Source organism: Centruroides vittatus, unplaced genomic scaffold (genome assembly GCF_030686945.1).
Source record: "Centruroides vittatus isolate TY-2023 unplaced genomic scaffold, ASM3068694v2 contig_1210, whole genome shotgun sequence".
NCBI lineage: Eukaryota > Metazoa > Arthropoda > Arachnida > Scorpiones > Buthidae > Centruroides > Centruroides vittatus.
Window position 1 is genome coordinate 1,263 of NW_027120774.1, and position 18,853 is coordinate 20,115.

The following is an 18,853-nucleotide window of genomic DNA, read 5'->3' on the forward strand; positions in this document are numbered from 1 at the left end:
CTGGCATTTTAGGCATCTCACCCCAAGTATCCGGGTGAGACGCCAAATGCCATTAGGGTAAGATAACAAATATAATTGCATAAAATTAATTTTCGAATATCTTAACCAAATTTAATTTATTGCATATGTAGTACAAAGTACTTCATAGTAAGTATCTAACGTGCTCTATAGCTAGCTGAAAGCTTTTTTCAGTCCAGAAACCTTTTTGAGAAGTCCTTATATGATTTCTATGCATATCCTGCAATAAAACGAGAAAACAACAATTTATTAAAAACAGGCATAGTGGAATTCAATTAACAAAAAATAGGCATGTTACCCGAAGAAAAATGTGGCATCTTTCCCATTTGTCGGGGTAAGTTGCCTAGTGGAGTCACGTGTTCTAGCATGTCCGATCGGGATCGGCGGTAGCTCACAATGGAAACTTTAGAACATTAACTCACACATTAATTGTTTTTCGCAATTTTTAATAAATTCTATTTTAAATTTTAGTTTTAATGTATAAATTAAAAGACACAGTCGTTTCTAAAAGTTCTTTAGACAATCACCATTTTCTTTCTTGTTCTAGAACAAACTTTTAGAAACGACTGTGTCTTTTAATTTATACAGAAAAATTTTTATCATCCGACGAAAATTTAGAAAAATTTTAGTTTTAAAATGATTCTAGAAACATTTCACAACAAAAACTTCGTTCTTATCTTGCTTTTATTCTTCTCAGATGTAGAAAATGAGGTAACGGTAGCCCAACTACAGGTTTCGGCACTCAATATTGGCCAAACGATCCATCATACAAACACGACAATATCTGACGTCACCGTTTGAAAATATCAAAAAGTAGGCATCTTTCCCGCTTACCATCTTACCTCGAATCACTCTATATGTTGCAGTCAAAACCAGTTTTTAGTTAAGATGCGTTTTAACTAGTTGAAACTGTTTACACTGGATGTCTTTGTTAAAACCCGTTTTGTCTAGTTAAAACTAGAATTTACTACTAGTCAAAAATGAATTTGATTTAAAACTAATTTTAACTAGACAAAACTAGACTTCCAATATAAAATAGTTTCAACTAGTTAAAACGCGTTCTAACTAAAAACGGGTTTTGACTGAAACATACGTATATATAGATATAGATATTATTTGCTGATTATCGAATATTGTTGATGTTTATTTTACTTTTATTTTTTAGCTTGCCTTTTTTCGGTGTTTAATAAAAATCCTTATTAAATCCTCAGCAAGAGTCAGCATGACATTTTTGCAAATAATAATCAACACGAATTAAATGAATCCGATGACAATTTTATAAATGAATTGATAAAACTGTAATAAACCGATGTAAACCCGAATTTAAACGAAACGAAAAATGATATTTTATGGAAAAAGTATTAAAATAATATTATTTGATAGAGCAACCGATTATAATTCATTAATTTATCATGAACTTTCGCAAATCATATAATTATTCAATTAATATATACTATTATAGAATGTTTATTAACAACATAATTTATACAAACATAAGTTAATGATTCAAATTTTTCTGAATAATTTGTAACAAACACGAAAAATGTATTCTAATTTACAAGAAACAATTTGTTTGACCTGTTTGTTAGAACCTTGCATAATGATGACTATCATCTTTGGCTGCGATGCTTTCAACATATGTATCAGCAGAAAAAAAATGTTTAGTCTAAAAATGATTAAATTAAAAATATATTATGCGAAATTCGTAAAATATGCTTTATGGACATGGACTTTATTGCTGTTCTGGCAGATAATACCAAATTTGAATAAATATGCAATTTGTAAAGGGTGGGCTGATGATATAACCAGTGAGCCCATAGTATTCACTACGGCTTTTGCAATAATATCGCTTAACCTATTCTGTATGCTTAACTATTCTTACAAAAAATGACAACAAACTCGATGTAGAAATTGATTTAAAAAATGAATACTTCCAACAAAACGAAAACAATTCTTTATTTAGAAAAATTCCCCTGTTGATGTTTTTCTTTTTAATGATAAATATTATTTATAATCAATTTATAAATGTATGTTTTACTTATCCCGGAGTCAAAAGGAAAAAGATATTTGAATTCGAACCCCTGTTATGCAGTACTCTGCGTGGTATAGTTATCATAACTGTAACAGGAGGATTTACATTTACTTTAACATTAATAACTTTATTCTTTTTGATCGCGTATAAAGAATTTGAACATGTCGCTGTTTGAGCTCTCTTTATTGAAAAAGAAACACAAGTATATGCCCAATAAACTGAAAGAATTGATGCTACGTCACCAAGAATTGTGGATAATCATCAATCAATTCAACACTAAATTTAATTATTCATTTTGCATTCTGTACTTTGCTGTCATCTGGTTGACGAGTTTTTGGTTTTATGCTCATCTCTTTTTAGAAATGAAAGAATCAATGAAACAACTTGCATTCCTTGCTTCTGCTACTTACACATTCATCTTTGTAATCTGGGGATGTTTATTGTCCTGTTTTGCATTTACGGTAAGTATTTTCTTTAATATTTAATTTTTTTCAAACATTAATTATGTTATTTTTCTAGATGCAAAACGGTTTTCAAGATATTCGTCAATTTGCAGATTGCAGACATAAACTGGAACTAAAAGTCAAGGTATATATTTTTATTCATTACTAATAGCTGCATTAAGTGTTATTAAAGTTAAGCGTATTTCCTAAATACCCAAATATAATAAATTATGGCCATATTTTTATATGATCACAATTAATATATTTCAACACCAGCTAATATTTATTAAAATTAAATTTAATTAACAAATATTGTTTACATCTTTTGATTTAATTCGTTATTGTGGGTTATCGTTCATTTCGTTTCTCAGATTTTAGATTTTATGAAGAGATTTGGAAAAGTTTCCTTGTGTCTTTCAATCGGTGGTTTCTTCGATATAAACAAGAAAACCATCTTCAAGGTGATATCATTTTATAATCATAAATATTTAATAAATTCCTTACTCTGAAAAATTATGAAAAAGTTTTAAATTTTAAAATTCTTTTCAAGGTTATTTCAGCTTATAATTATATAATGTTTTCTTTTCCATAAAATTATAGCACATTTCTAAATATTGATGTAACTAAATAATTTCGATTTTCGTTCTTTTCAGATGGCGAGTACTCTGCATTCTGTTTTTTCAGGACTTATAAAGTTAAGGAAGGAATCGAAAAGGAACACACAATGTAACGAAATATTCTTATCTAATTATACTGAATATAATTAGTATACAGCACACGAAACTTCATTATTACTAAACATTTTATGACGAATTTGTCATTTGTGTTTAGGTTATGATATCAAATTCCTTTTTAACACGAAAGGCTGTGATAACCTTAATATATTTTACATATAATTTGTAATATAAAAATTAATACACCCTGCAAAAAGTTTATATGGTGAGAAACAATATTATTTCAAATTTTAAAGTTCGTATCATTTTCATATTGGAATCTAAAGTGTAATATTAATATATCAGAGTAGCATATATGAAATAATAATTTTTAGGGCTGTAAGCAGAGCAATAATAATGAACTTTCAAAAAGGATCGGTGCTACGATAAGTAATCAAAAGAAAAATTTATTATTAATATTATTATTATGTCTCTTAGTATACAATAGAAACTTAATAATAATAAATAATTGTTATTTTCAAATTTCGAAAATAGTGCTGGTTTTTATCACTATAAATTTATGCAATTGTTACTACTGACAATTAAATCTTTCATACTGCTTTTTATTAATTAACAAAAAGATTCCACGATGAAATTGTGAATACAGATATCCTAGCATGTGAGAATAATGCAACAAAAATTTTATACATCGCAGATTGTAGAACGAAATAGTTATTAAATCGAAGTCAATATCAAATGCCTTTCAAACTCTGTTATAAGTGTTCGAAAATAAACAAAAGAAAGTATTTTTTAAGCAGGAGACATTACATTGTAGTGTTGTAACTATCAATATTTATATCTTTTTTGTATATGTAACAAAATGTATTCGTAGAGTTTTCCTTAAAGTAAAGCAGAAACCAACCACAAATTAAATGTCGGAACTACACGTGGAAATGGTTTTTACACGATATTTTCATAGCTATTATTATTCACAATTTCAGACATTTTGCAAAATTGTAGTGAATTTATTAGTCATAAGAATATAGAAATTTCGACTGGAAAATATCGCTGTTATACGAATATGATTTTTATTGTACTTTATCACAAATAATGAAACTTTTGTTTTTTGTTAATATTGCTTTGTGCTTAATACACCTAGTTGAATTCAATGAAGACTCGAACTGCAGAAAACATTTACTTTATCTTTTATATAAACTTTTTCTATTTACTTTTCTATAATTATTCTTTTCATGAAGTTAGTAAAAATATGTTTAAAGTTTATCTCATTAAATGAATCACATTACAAGATATCTCTGTGTGGAAAGGACATAATTTTGTGTTTAAAACATTGCAAAATTTCATTTTGATCTTTGTTAAGGTTTTATTAAATATATTTAACTGAGTGGCAGTTTGAGATTTTGAGCTCAAAGATCTGAGGAGTTATCCAGATAACTCCAACGCCTGTACACAAATCAGTATTTTTATCATGCAATGCAATGGTTCACTCCACAGAACATTCAGAGCCAGTCGCGGAGTCATATGTACTATTATTTTAAATTTAATTTATTGTAGTGAATTTATTAGTCATAAGAATATAGAAATTTCGACTGGAAAATATCGCTGTTATACTTTTTTGCATAACACTGCTGAATTTGCATATTTTCCTTTGATTGCTCATATGTACTATTATTTATATTTCATATTTAATCAGCTCACACTGTAGTCTCTTCTTGTTGTTATTTATATATGTGAACGAATAAAAATTTTCAACATTTTCAAATGAATATCTCGCACATTAATGTATGGAGTTTTGGTCTTTGACCTTACTCTGCTCTTACTTGAATAAACTTGCATAATAAATTAAAAGTTTTGAATATTTAATTTCGAAATGATAGATATGTAAATTCATTTTAAAGATAAGGGGATACTATAGGTAGGGGATACTAAAGATAGGGGATCTATGGAATTTCGGGACTTTGAGTATATATCTGAACTGAGGGGACCGAGACGAGTTCAACGATACCCTACTTTTGGACCGGAGACGAAAAATAAAAAATTTATCATACTTTCTTCCGGCGATCGCGCGATGATAGGGAGTCGCGTCGCTCTCTCCGCTAAGTCGGCCTCGCTATTGCGATCGGGAGTCGCGTCGCTTGCCGTTAAAATTGCCTTTAGTAGACGTTTCCCCCTTTTTTTACTTTGTTCAATAACTACCGTGAATCAATAACTAGTGACGTTTAGCACATGGCGGCCTGCCGGCGGGTCCCCTCCGGGAGGTCAGTCGAGAGCACGAACAGTCGGAACGGCCGCCACGTTCGCTGCCATAAGTAACATTAATCATCAAAATTTAATAGCATCTTTTTCCTAATAAACAAACGTTCCTGAAAAATTTCAGAAATTTTTGACCAAAAGCACAAAAGCTTCAAACAGGCCCACACTAACATTCCCACACATTCCCAGACTAACATCCATCCATAGAGTCACGTTTTCTCAGGGTCTCCGTAAGGGTACATGTCGCTTACAAACAAATGCTCTCAATGAAAATTAAATAATGTTTTGAAAGCACTTTCGCACATTTAAAATAATGTTTTATTTTAATTTAATATTATAAACACAAAGGAACAGCGATCAATTTTCTAGATGCAGCCGCGCTTTTAAATTTTTTAAAAGAGAAAAAATATAAATATATACATATTTATTTATATAATATCTCTATGAAGCTAGTAAGAAAAATAAAGTACGTCACATATATTTTAATTTTCGATTTTTGCCGCCCTTAGACAATGCCTGAGTTACCTAATGCGTCACGGTGTCCCCTAAAGTTATTAATAAGAACACAAAATATTGATCCAATAATAGTCCATATTTATAAAAAAGAAGATAACTTTCTTTTGTTTGAGTAACACGAAGAAATACTTGAAGTTACAATAAAACTGATACAGCGTTGCATTATCACATCACTTCCTGTAATCAATAAAACATAAATCACATCTTTTGCCTGATATATATAATAAGTTTTATTTTATTTATTTTTTTCTGCTTTAATCAACGAATATGATGCTGAAAAAATTGATAGCTGTCTCACATTTAAATAACAAAGGATTTTGTGCTATTTTAATTTTTATCTTTAAGAAAGGTGCCAAATTTGGATAAATTTTTAGCAAAATTTATCCAAATTTGGCGCCTTTCTTAAAGATGTGGACGTGCAGGAAAACAATAAAATGAAACTTTTGGCGTTACATGTTGAGTGTTTGCTAGTGTATTAGAACATCCAAACACAGAACAATTTACATTTGATTTTCCCATTTTTAATATTATAACTCAAATACAAATTAAAAAACAATAAGCGATTTACTGCACAAGGTACGGTTTTCGAAATGTCTCAGATACAACGCATATGCATTCTTTAGCGAACTCCTACGTGTTATGTAAATATTTGCCACCAGGGCGGCGCGCGAGTAACTTGCACTCGGGGTCTATAGAATAACTTACAACCTAATCATGTCACGTGATAAAACACACGTTTGCTCCGCCCATTCGCCATTTTTGTGGTAGTTTTCGCTCGCTTAGCTTGCACGTAGTCTGTTATTCGACGTCTTTTTTTAGTTTAAACGTACAAAAATACTGCAGTTCTATTATCATGGATTAAGTTAAAAAAGATTTTTTTCTTGCAAGCTATTCTAGCAGTCTAACAGGACGAGATGCAGCTCTGTACGAAGAGAAAATTTCGTTATGTCAAGGCGATCCATACGAAGCCAGTTTATCAGACTTCGTCGTATATCAAGAGTTGTGGCCGAAAGTAGAATTTGGTGACATTATAAACTATTTGGTTTTTACAACAAATTTCTACACCCTGTCACAAATGAAAGCTTATAAATCTTTAGAGGCCCATAACTATTTAACAAGTGGCTGGGTTTCTCCTGATATAAAAGTAAAAGTAATTAATAACAGCGAAGTAATATTGCTTGGAAAGATATGTTTTCTTTTGTTTGTTTAAACTCGTGTTTTTACGTATTTCTTAAGTAAGAATTTTTGTCTGAAAGTAAAAGTCTAATTAAAAACAGCCGTGGAAATTTTTTAATTCAAATTGTTCAGTACCTTTATTTTCTAGTTGAAACTAGCATATAATAAGTCTACTTGCTTTTCGTTTTAACGTGTAATGTTTATAAGTTTGCACTAGCTAAAGCCTGAAATTACGTTAGTTATTCGTTTATAAATGCATTATACCTAACTAAATTAATATAAGCAAATCAGTAAACTCTTTTAGGTTTTAAAATATAACTTAGTGTTTATTAACGTAAATATTGAAATGAAATGTTTCTGACAAACTCTTGTATTGATATTCACTTTATTCGTAACGAAATTTTTCCGGTTAATTCTCGAGAGCCATGCAGTTTGCCTTCGTCGTGAAAGCTCCTCAGTTTGAGATCCTTGATGACAAATAATGCCGGGAATTTTAAAAAATGATGTTCCTTTGTTCTTGAGTGAACTAGCATTACACCCAATTACACAACAAATCACCATAGTGATATTCGCGACGAAAAAAAACAACACAAGAACTCCAGTTAAAACGCACGTGAACACACACAAAACGTAAACAAGTCACAAACAGTCACAAAGATGGCGCTGGACAATTGCGCATGCTCATGACGTCACTCGTGATGTCGACATGAAACCTCTCTATAGAATAACTTACAACCTAATCATGTTACTATACAAATAAAATAAAAAAATAAAAAAAGAAACAAAAATAAATATAGTGATTAAATAAAAATGCAAAAGAAAAAAATGATTAAATAAAAAAAAAATGAGAATATTTTGTGTTAATAAGAAATAATATAATTGTATTTAGTTTAAAACATGTTATTTTAACATAAAATAACAATGCTTAAATGACAGTTTTATTAGAGAGGTTGCGGTCGTCGTTTTCACCCAAAACGTGTACGTCCGATGTTCGAGCACCGCCATCTGGCAATTCTAGAAGGTTGATAATGGCGTTTGGTAAGTCTAGCATGGCAAATAGAAGATCGATTTAAACTTCATTTTGTGTGTTTGGGATTAAAATTTTGACGTATTTTATTAAAATAATGATTATTTAAGCATTTACGAATAATATTGTAAAGAAACAGACGATTTTAATCCAGAAATTATTTAATAATTCAATTTTTTAGTAAGTGTTGTGAAGTGCCTATAGAATTTACATATATTTGTCTTCATAGCAGCTTATCGTAAGGTAGGTTTGTTCTTCCACGGCATCTTCTTCCATCAACGGCGTAATATGTTTGTAAATTTTCTAAAAATTTTTAATAAAAATATAAATACGACTTTTACAAAGAAAAAACTTTGCATGTTGTCCTCCTTTTTCACCGTTCTCCTTTTTACGATTGTGGCATTAGCACCAGAGGACGCTTTACCTGTTTTACATTCTTTTGCGGAGGCAGCAGCCTACAGACGTTGAGATAGCCAATGATCCAATATGGCGTACAGGTTTTGGCGCGACTTTCGAATTGTCAGAAGATTCGAGTGCTAGACTTGTGCTTTTTGGTTTCTCTCATATTTTGGTTTTTGGGAGTGTAAAGTTTTTTGGTGGCTTTTCGACTGTTCGGTTTTTGCTCATTCCCAGGCAGAGATTACTTCCTGGTGGCTGGTGCCCCGAGTGGCTACTTCAGCATCGAAAAAGGATTTCCGGAATTAAAGTATTTCCCAGCTTTCTCCCAGGTAGGAGCGCGATTCACGGGCCTATCCGGTGTGGACTGCTCCATGGCTTCGGAGGCGTCCTCGCCCCCGCGCATTCGCCCCCGGTCCCCGGAGTCGGGCCCGGGGGGCCCCGATCTCTCGGGACTGCGGTTTTTGGCTCCTTTCGCGGAGGCGGATAAACTCCGCTCTATTCGGCCGTCCCTCCCATCGGACTTCTTGTTCACGATCTTCCTGGAGGGCCAGGGCCCCCTTCGTCGTTTACGTCCGGCCGAGCTACACGCCGCACTCCGGACGCGATTCCCACGCCCGGAGCTCATCGAGGACGTTCGTTATTCCAGAAGTGGGCTTCTTCTGTTGAAAACAAGGGACTTCTCCACCGCCCAAACGGCTCTCGCCCTGACGTCTCTTGGGGATTTGTCGGTGTGGGGCAGGTTGGCCCCGGAATGCTCCCAAACGGCGTATCTCTTGAGAGGAGTGGATGTCTCGCTAACCGCGTCCGAGATTTACGAAATGCTCACGGAGGCCATGTTGCCTGTCGTCGAGGTGCGCCGCTTCACGCGGAAACTCAACGACCGGGCAGAGGTGACCCCTAGTACGACGGTTTACTTCTCCATTGCCAGTGCGGACCCGATCGAGTCGGTGAAACTGTACTATCAACGGTTTCGCTGCGAGCGCTTCTATCCTAAGCCCAGATTCTGTGGGCGCTGCCTTACTTTCGGCCACGCTCCGGCTTCTTGCCGTGGGCGCCGTCGTTGCCTAAACTGCGGGGAGGACCACGACTCCACGGGGTGCTCGCGCCCGGCGGAGAAGTGCGTTCGCTGCGGGGGCCCTCACCGAGCGGACTCGCCCAACTGCCCGGCATACCTCTCGGAAGCGCGGCTACTCAAATTGAGTGTTATCCACCGCTGTTCGCATGCGGAGGCTAAGCGTCTCCGGCCGTCGGAGCAATCATCCTATGCCCAGGTGGCGGCAAAGCCTAAACCTCTCCAGGTTCCGGAGGCCAAGAGTGGTCCCAGCGGTAGGGTAGAGTCTACCCATCAGGCCGACTCAGCACGGGGCCCGGACCACCAATCCTTGACCCGGCGAATCGCCCGGCTGGAAGCGGCTATTGACTCGCTACGGACTGAACTCCGACAAATTAGATCTGAATTTCGGTCTACCCCTCCCACCAGGGAATCGGAACTCCTTCTCCCCGAAAACATCTCGTCGCAACCCCAACAATTACCTACCTCCCAGGCTCAAAAACGTCCGCCGCAGCGGGAGGAACGCCCTACGCTCTCTGGCCCGCCTAGAAAGAAAAAAGGAAATAAACAGAGGAAGGCGGCCCCAAAGGCTACTTCCGACTCAGACGGTCCAGCATCGGACATGGACCTTTCCTTCCCGCCTGGTCCAACCCGGACAGTATCGTTGGAAGACTTTGGCTCTGCCAACCCGGCGGAAAAGGTAAAACTTCGCCACCGTCAGTCAGCGCAATCGGCACATAATGCCTAGTCCGGCCCAATTCAACTCGGCCCTTCGCATCGTTCACTGGAACGCCCAAGGCTTACGCGCTAAAAAGGACCTTCTTTTGGCGGAACCATGGCTCCGCGGGGTAGACGTCCTTTTAATCCAGGAGACTTGGCTTGTCCCGTCAGCCTCCTTCTCCCTCCCTGGGTTCACCATTTTCCGGTGTGACCGTCCCAATTCCCGCGGCGGCGGTCTTTTAGCGGCGGTGGCTACGGCCATTCCCGCGCGCCTCCTTCCGGCCGCCCCAGGAATCGCGGGCCTGGAGACCCAGGAGCTCAGGATCTTTCTCCCGGGGGGCCCTTTTTCCCTCGTGAACGTCTACGCCCCTCAAGGTGTTCAGCCGGATATGGATCTTGACGCTTTGCTTCGGGACGGTTTTCGCCCTCGGATCATCTGCGGCGATTGGAACGCGCATCATCCTTACTGGGATGATGGCTGCACCCACCCCGACACGGCGGGACGCGCACTCTTCGATTGGTTTTCCACAGCAGACCTTTGTTGCCTGAACTCGGGGGTTCCTACCCGGTTCAGTGCCTCTAGCGCTTCAGCCCTCGACTTATCATTTTGCTCTCCGGACTTGCTCGGCTCGACTACTTGGAACGTCCTCTCAGACACTCTATCAAGCGATCATGCCCCAGTCTCCCTTTCCATTACTGCTCTAGCACCCCGGCAGGGGCCTCGGGTACGCTTTCGCTGTAGTACTGACTGGTCCGACTTCCCCACCCGGTTCGAGAACTCCATCTCTTCACTGGCCCACCGCCCCCCTTCGTACTCCCAGTTCGCCGGCCTGCTTCGGCAGTCGGTAGAGGACTGTTCGGTGTGGCGCGCCCCTCCTCCCCCTGGGTCCCCACCTTGGTGGACTCCGGCTTGTAGCCTCCTTCGGGCTAAGAAACGAAGGGCCTTTCGTAAAGCCCGCCAATCTGCCTCCTTGGCTCTTTGGACTCGCTACAAACGACTCAGCGCCCTTCTCCGCCGGCAATCCCGACAAGCGCGTCGGGAGTGGTGGGGCCGTCTCTGCTCCTCCCCTCCTTCTCCGTCCACGATCTATAGGATTTTTCGCCGCCTCCGCACGCCCGCGGACGCGCCAACGTCTCACCTCATTCTGCGTACGACGGAAGATATCACTTCGCCAGCCCAGCAAGCCGAGGCGCTGGCCGCCTATTTTGGTCGGAACCGCCCTTCGGGCGCTTTCGCCCCAATCACAGCGAACCACAACGATCAGCTAACCCTAGAGGACGGCCCGTTCCGTCCAGCGGAGTTGCTTCGGGCCCTTCGGGGCCTTCGCCCAACCACTCCGGGCCCGGACCGCATCCAGGCCCAGGCCATTCGTGCACTCCCTCCGTCTGGCCTTGCAGCCCTCCTGGCCGCCTTGAACAGAGCATGGTTGGCGGGGACATGCCCCCAGGAGTGGAAGTTAGCCCATATTATTCCTATTCGTAAACCGGGTCGCCCGGCGACTAATTGCGCCTCCTACCGGCCAATTTCTCTCACTTCCCACATGGCCAAACTATTCGAACGAATGGTTCTGCACCGTTTCCATATTTCTGCGGCTAATTCCACCTTCTTCCACCCACACCACTTTGGGTTCCTGCCCTATCGGGGCGCCGAGGAAGCTTTGCTCCTCCTTCACCATCAGGTCGCAGTGGCTCGGGCCCAACGGAAGTGGGTCTTTTTGTTGGCTCTCGACTTGGAGGGGGCCTACGACTCGGTCAACCAGCAGGGCCTCCTGGCCAAGATCCGGACTTATGGCATTGGGGGCAGGTTTCTTTCTTGGCTTAGATCGTTTCTGCTAGACCGCCAATTCCAGGTTCGCTGGCGTGGAATCCTCTCCCATCCCCACCCGTTCCGGCAAGGCATCCCTCAGGGGAGTGTACTGGCCCCCCTCCTGTTTACCTTATATATGGCCGATCTCTGGAGGGCTATTCCACCGGATGTTTCGGTGATAGTATATGCCGATGACATCTTTCTTCTCTCAGCTAGCTCGAGCCCTACCAAGGCCCACGCCCGCGCCCAACAAGCTCTAGACCACTTGGAACATTGGGCGTCGGGGTGGAGCATGTCCTTTTCTGCAACCAAGAGCGCATCCATCGATTTTTCGGCTAAAACCAATCGCTCACCTTTATCTTTCACCCTCAGTTCGGGGACCATCCCCCAGCAAAGGGTAGTCCGAGTCTTGGGCCTCCAACTCTCACATACTTTCACTTGGGACAACCATGCCCAATTTCTCCGGACCAAACTAACGCGGTCCTGCTCCTACTTAAAATACTTTGCCTCCCGCCGAAATGGGGCTCGGACCGCCGACCTCTTGCACCTTGTCTACTCGGTGCTTCGCCCAATGGCGGAATTTGGCGCCCCGCTCCTGGAGGGGGCTCCGCCCTCCAGCATTAGCCGTATGGAGCGCCCTTTACACGAGGCCCTTCGTACCGCGCTGGGGGTCCCCAAATCGACTCCCCTGATCTCTCTCTATACGGAATCCGGGTATATCCCGCTTCAGCTTCGTCTTCGCCACAGAGCGATAATGCATGCGGTAACACACTTATCTCGGGGTTCATCAAGCCCTCTGTTCCACCTTTTCCAGGCGGCTCCCAGTCTGGCCTCTCACCATTGGCGCCGCTTTCAGTCTCCTTACGTCGCCCGGGTCTTTACCCATTTCGCTAAGGAGAGTCTCCCGGTCGCCAGCCTTTACCGCCAGAATTTCCTCCCTCCGTGTGCAGATCAGATCCGGCCCAAGGTCCACCTCAACGAGTGGTCCGTAGCGGGTGCGGATCACGCCGAGGGCTTGAAAAGCCTTTACTCTGAGCTCCACGCTAAACTTTGGTACGACAGGTTCTGCATCGGTACTGATGCATCGAAAACTACTCTCAGGACGCAGATCGGCATCGTCATTCCTAGCGAGGGTATCCGGGAGACTTGGCGTCTCCACGACGCCTGCAGCGTTTTCACGGCAGAGGCTATTGGGATTCAGCGAGCACTGATGATCGCCTCTCAATATAATCGTCCGACCGTAATTTTTTCAGACAGCCGCTCTGTCCTGCAGGCAATTACGAACGTCTCTTTCTCATCGACGGCCATTATCTCAGACATTGCATCTATTGTCAGCAGGTTCCCCGCCCCCCTGGACCTCGTTTGGATCCCAGGACATTCGGGCATTCAGATTAACGAAGCGGCCGATAGGGCAGCCAGTCACACCGATCTTACTGGTTCCTGGCGCCATTCCCTTACCCCGAGAGACCTACGTCGGTTCAACAGGGACAAGATCGTGCTCGCCCTCACCGACAATTGGTCGGCTGCTCTCCGGCACAAGGGGAGGGAGCACCTCCGGCCGTTCTCTCCTTGGCCTTACCATCTGGCCTCCTCGCGCCGTGCGGAATCGCTTTTGGCGAGGTTACGTACTAATACGGCGCCTCTTCAATCTTTCCTTTTTTCTCGTCACCTTAGCCGCTCACCGGACTGCCAGCACTGCGGGCAGGAGGAATCCCCCGATCATTTTTGGCTGGTGTGTCCGGCGTACAACGAGGCCCGTCGGGAGTTGGGCCAAGCCCTTTCTTTGGACCTGAACCAGACTCGCCACCTCAGCCAACTTTACTGGCCACACGCGGGTTTAGACCCGAGCCACTACATCTCAGCCCTTGAGCGGTACATATATAAGACCGGCCGCTTCGCCTAACCACCAGGCGGCGCATCGGAAGAAAAGCCGACAACGGCCATACCTTCCAACATAAACCCACGAACAAGAACAAGAACAAGAACAAGAGCAGCCTACAAAGGAAGGTCGTCTCCGAAATTTGTGTGAGTTGTTCAAGGACTGCTGATGGTGCGAACGGTGAATAAGGAGGACAATATACAAAGTTTTTTCTTTGTAAAAGTCGTATTTATATTTTTATTAAATGTAAATAGCGCCGGCCACGTACTGTACCTATATTGGATTTTTACTTAAAATTTCTAATTATTTTCCGAATTTACATAAGCCACTACTTCCCTCGACAAAAGTATAAGGTAGTCCTATCGTACGGTAGGAGAATTAAAAATAATTATTTAGTGTTATTAAACACCCTATAAATACTTTTAAACAGTTTAATTTGTTTATTTATCTTCGCTGGTAACCCTCGACGTTAAATGTATCCGCCATTTTTTCAACAAATTTCCCGTGAGTCAATGCGCGACTTTCACTGAGTCACGTGATGTTGTGAACGAGCGCCGCAAGGTCTTTTACTTGGACTTAAAACGTCAAACGTGTACTTCTGCTTGCCGTACAAGTTTAACGTTTGTCCTTGCGCCTCAACACCTCTAATGACAGAGTGGTCATACGAATAGCTACCGCCATGTCTTTTCCAAACTGCTTATTTAGCCGCAGACACATACTATACTTAGTTGGGAAAACAGAAATAATCTAGTACTTATTTAAATGGAAATTCGGGTGGAAATAAATGTCGTTTTTGATTTTTAAAATTAATTTTTACTGTTGTTATTTGGTTATTTAATATGTTGTTTAATAATTTTTGGAATTTGTTAATGAAGAACATTTATCCGACGCAATGAATGACGAGCCAATTTTTTAAAAATATCCTGAATGTTAATTAAAGTTGTTTTGTGTTCTAAAAATAGACTAAATAAACGTGACAAAATGATACGAAACGTCTCGGAGAACAAAAGTATATATCCCGTCGTCCCGCCTATTCACCAGGCAAACGAATACCATTTATTTTTAAAATTATAAAAGACATTATATAAAAGATAACGAATTAAATGAAAACTATAATTTTTATTTGTGTAGAAATATAAGTAATAAAGATTTGAACAAATATAAAAATTTCATTTCATTTTGTAGACTTTAAAAACGCATAAAATATCTACAGTACATAGTTATATCATTACAGTAATTAATAAAAATAAAATTATATCTTGAAAAAATAGTAATTAACATTATTTCACATTTTTAGATATGCACATCGTTGCACTTTTATTTGAAAGAGCATTTTTTAAATGTATCTTATATTTATTTTCTTTTTTCTTTTTTTAAACAAAAAGTTTAAGTCTAAATGTTACTGTATAAAAGAATTTATTAACAAATAAGAAAATTATTAAATAGCATATTAAATAACCGAATAACAACAGTAAAAATTAATTCTAAAAATCGAAAACGACATTCATTTCCGTTCGAATTTTCATTTAAATAATTGCTAGATTATTTCCGTTTCCCCAATTAAGTGTAGTATGTGGCTGCGGCTAAGAGTGGTCATACGAGTAGCTGCCGCCATGTCTTGGAAAAGACATGGCGGCTGCTACTCGTATGACCACTCTCTCATTACAGGTTCTCTAGACCAGAGTTGCTGATAGCTCCGCCCTAGTGGCAGAGCTTGTTTCTAGACAGTTTTTGGAAGGAGTTCTCCAACCTTATATTCAAGTAATCGTGACTGAACTTAAAAAATTCAATTCTTATTCATGAACAAACTTAATTTTTCTTAAAATAGAAATGATAAAGCTCAAAAATAACATTTTATATTTTAAATAATTTTTATAAGATTGCTTTTTTTCATATTTTCACTAACGATATCAATTTTTAAATGATTTTTTCACTAGAATCAAAAATATTTACTTAATCATAACTTATATGCATAACATATTGATGTATCTTGTAGATTATGCTTAAGTCAACATTGTACTACATATAAGTAATTGGAATATAAATTTAAATGATTGATTTAAATTTATACGTCGAAAAATGTTTTCGACTCTAACGCGTAAATTCCAGAATAGGGACTACCCTATTATACTAAATTGCTGGTGTCAAATCTAATAATCAGGACATGAAAGAAGTGAGATGAGGCTTGCTCTACTTACAAAGTTGGAATCTCATCCTTCCTCTAAAACTATAAAATATAATTTTTTATCCACACGTCATAAGAAATTCTTGTGTTCTTTAAAAAATGATTAAGTTTTGGAAGTCTTTTGTATCTTGGGGCTAAAAGGCTGAATTTGACTCTAGGACTTCGTTTCAGCCTGCCAATAATGAATATTGTCTGATGGTCTTGTCTTAACATTCAGAGATGAAAATAATCATTGAAATATATTCATATGAACTTGGCTTCATATTTCGTAAGCCGTTTCACTTTCGAAAATTAAATCAAATTTATCAGAATCATTTAAATTCGGATTCGAAAATAACTGAATTTATTTTTTCGTAAAACAAGCAATTACTTATTGTGACATCGTTATAATGCTGGGGTGCAATTTTAATCATATTTTTAATTTATTTAATCGGAAATATATGCTTCTCCACGTCAAATTAGTAGTGTCTTGCTCCTGTATATAATATTTTCCTGTTACCAGTAGAGTTGTGCCGGTCATCTATCTAACTGCTCTCAGGGGAAAATTTTCGAGTTGAAATCACGTGTCTCCTGGTATAGATCGGAATTTCTTATATAGTTAATCGGGATTCCTGCCCCTATTTTCTCCATATCTGATCTTGAATTTCATCTGTCTAACTTTGTTTCCGAGATTGAGAAACGACAGACGGACGGACGATAGTGGGAATTTGCAAGGTCTGTACAAGAAGATCAGGACACGCGTAACCTACTTCTTGAGCCGCCATTTTGGGGTATTTTGAGTCGCATGTTTGCGACTCAAAATAACTTGTACTTGCTAACTTGTACGAGCAGTCAGTTTTATGCGACATTAATTAAACTAAAATTGCATAAATTCAGTGATTTCCAGTCAAAATTATAATAATAATTTCGGATGATTATGCAACCCCAATTTTATGCAACTTTTCGATCAAATAGTTTAAAAGAAACAATCATCCACATCATTTGCTGTCGCGAATGAAACTAATTAAATAGGTGCTAAAACTGATGCAATTACGTATATAACCACTTCGTAAAGTAATGCAATAACATAAGTTATCCAAAATTTTATTTTAAAGCATTTACCAATACAATATTAATTCATTAAAAAATAAATACTGGACTAACGTTTAATTAATGAACATTTTTTACTTTACAAAGGCTTAAACGTCATATTTTCCTAATTACATAAAATCTAATCAAAAAGGATAATATTAAACACAATTTGATGATATTTTTAACAGAGCTTATCTGAGATATAACTTCTTTCTCTGTAAACACACAAGATACAAATATAATAAACACCATTTTCGAAAGTCAGCAGAATTACGCATAAATGAGCTTTTGCTTCCATACAGTTTTTTTACATTCAAAGTACTGTTCATATCTCTGGCAAAAATATGTAATCTCACTGACAGAAAAGTTGAGATGAACAGTTCAAACTGAGATTCTTCGAAATGAAGCTGAACAACAAATAATTTAATGTGAGCTCACGTATACATCTCAAAGACAGTACCTATAGAAAAATACATAATATACACTATCCTCACATAGTTTAGAATGTTCAGTTGTCTGCCACTTATCCCGTCTGCAGTTCTGCACCCATTTCGCTTTCCTCTGCTTATCTGCAGGAAATCTAAACAATCGAAGGTCGGTAGACTTACTTTTATAATTAGGTGCCACAGAATAACCCATTGTTTAACGTTTTGAGTATGTATATACGTAATAATAGTCGACTCACGCAGGAACCACGTGTGGTGATCTCTATCGATATGCCCCAACATGGCCGCTGCCGCATAGAATCACGGGAGGGTATCCTGACCTTCTTATACAGACCTTGGGAATTTGTAGGTCTACAATTTTTTCTAATTGAGTCTAATTAATGGACCTCATCGTTAAGTGTTAGATATTCTTAAATAAATTAAAATAGTCAATATTTTGAAAAACAAATAAATTAAAAATCTAACAAAATGAAAAATTAAATATTTTTGAAGATAAATAAATCATTTTAAAAATATATTTATCATATTTAAAAATAATTTAGATATTTGTATCGTTTTAAACACGTGCATCTAAAGGGTAGATGTAATTTTTGTGTGTATATTTCTTTTGGAAATAGTTTAATCCAAAACATATTAATTTATAAAATAGATGAATAAATAAATTCTGCATTGTTTCATTAGAAAATATATTTAGTGATATCTATATTAAGAATTTTTACTTATAAATTATGCAGTATTACAGGCAGACTTAATACAATAAATATTAAAAAATGACAAGCTAGATTCGGACTAAAATATTGAAAATTTAACTTATTTAGTAGTTTGTACGAAAACAATATAGAAAAATAAATAAATAAATAATTCAATTTTCAATAAATATTTTAATAAAAATTTTATTTTAGAAAATCAAACCGAATACAAAAATATATTTTTACTTAAAATAGTATTTAAAAATGCAAATACATCGTAAATAATTTATAATATTCTTACAGTTTTCTTTTCATTTTTGATTCTTTCCATTCTATGGGCATTAACTTGTAAGAAGGCTTTTTTTCTTACCCATTATGGATTGGTCAGACCCATAATGGAAGCAGCAAGGTGTGGGGGATGGGCGTAATATAATCCAGGAAAATAAATACTCCTACAATTAATTACAAAG

At 38.3% G+C, this 18,853-nt stretch overlaps 2 long non-coding RNA genes across 2 annotated transcripts; both read left to right on the forward strand.

Annotated features, from left to right (window-relative positions):
- Positions 1 to 788: 788 nt before the first annotated feature.
- LOC136985403 (uncharacterized) lies at positions 789 to 1,406 on the forward strand. The gene is made up of 2 exons (XR_010882339.1): positions 789 to 831; positions 1,184 to 1,406. It is a non-coding gene; the product is annotated as an uncharacterized lncRNA (long non-coding RNA).
- A 1,037-nt stretch (positions 1,407 to 2,443) lies between these two features.
- LOC136985409 (uncharacterized) lies at positions 2,444 to 3,171 on the forward strand. The gene is made up of 4 exons (XR_010882341.1): positions 2,444 to 2,511; positions 2,570 to 2,638; positions 2,865 to 2,954; positions 3,147 to 3,171. It is a non-coding gene; the product is annotated as an uncharacterized lncRNA (long non-coding RNA).
- The last annotated feature ends 15,682 nt before the right edge of the window (positions 3,172 to 18,853 follow it).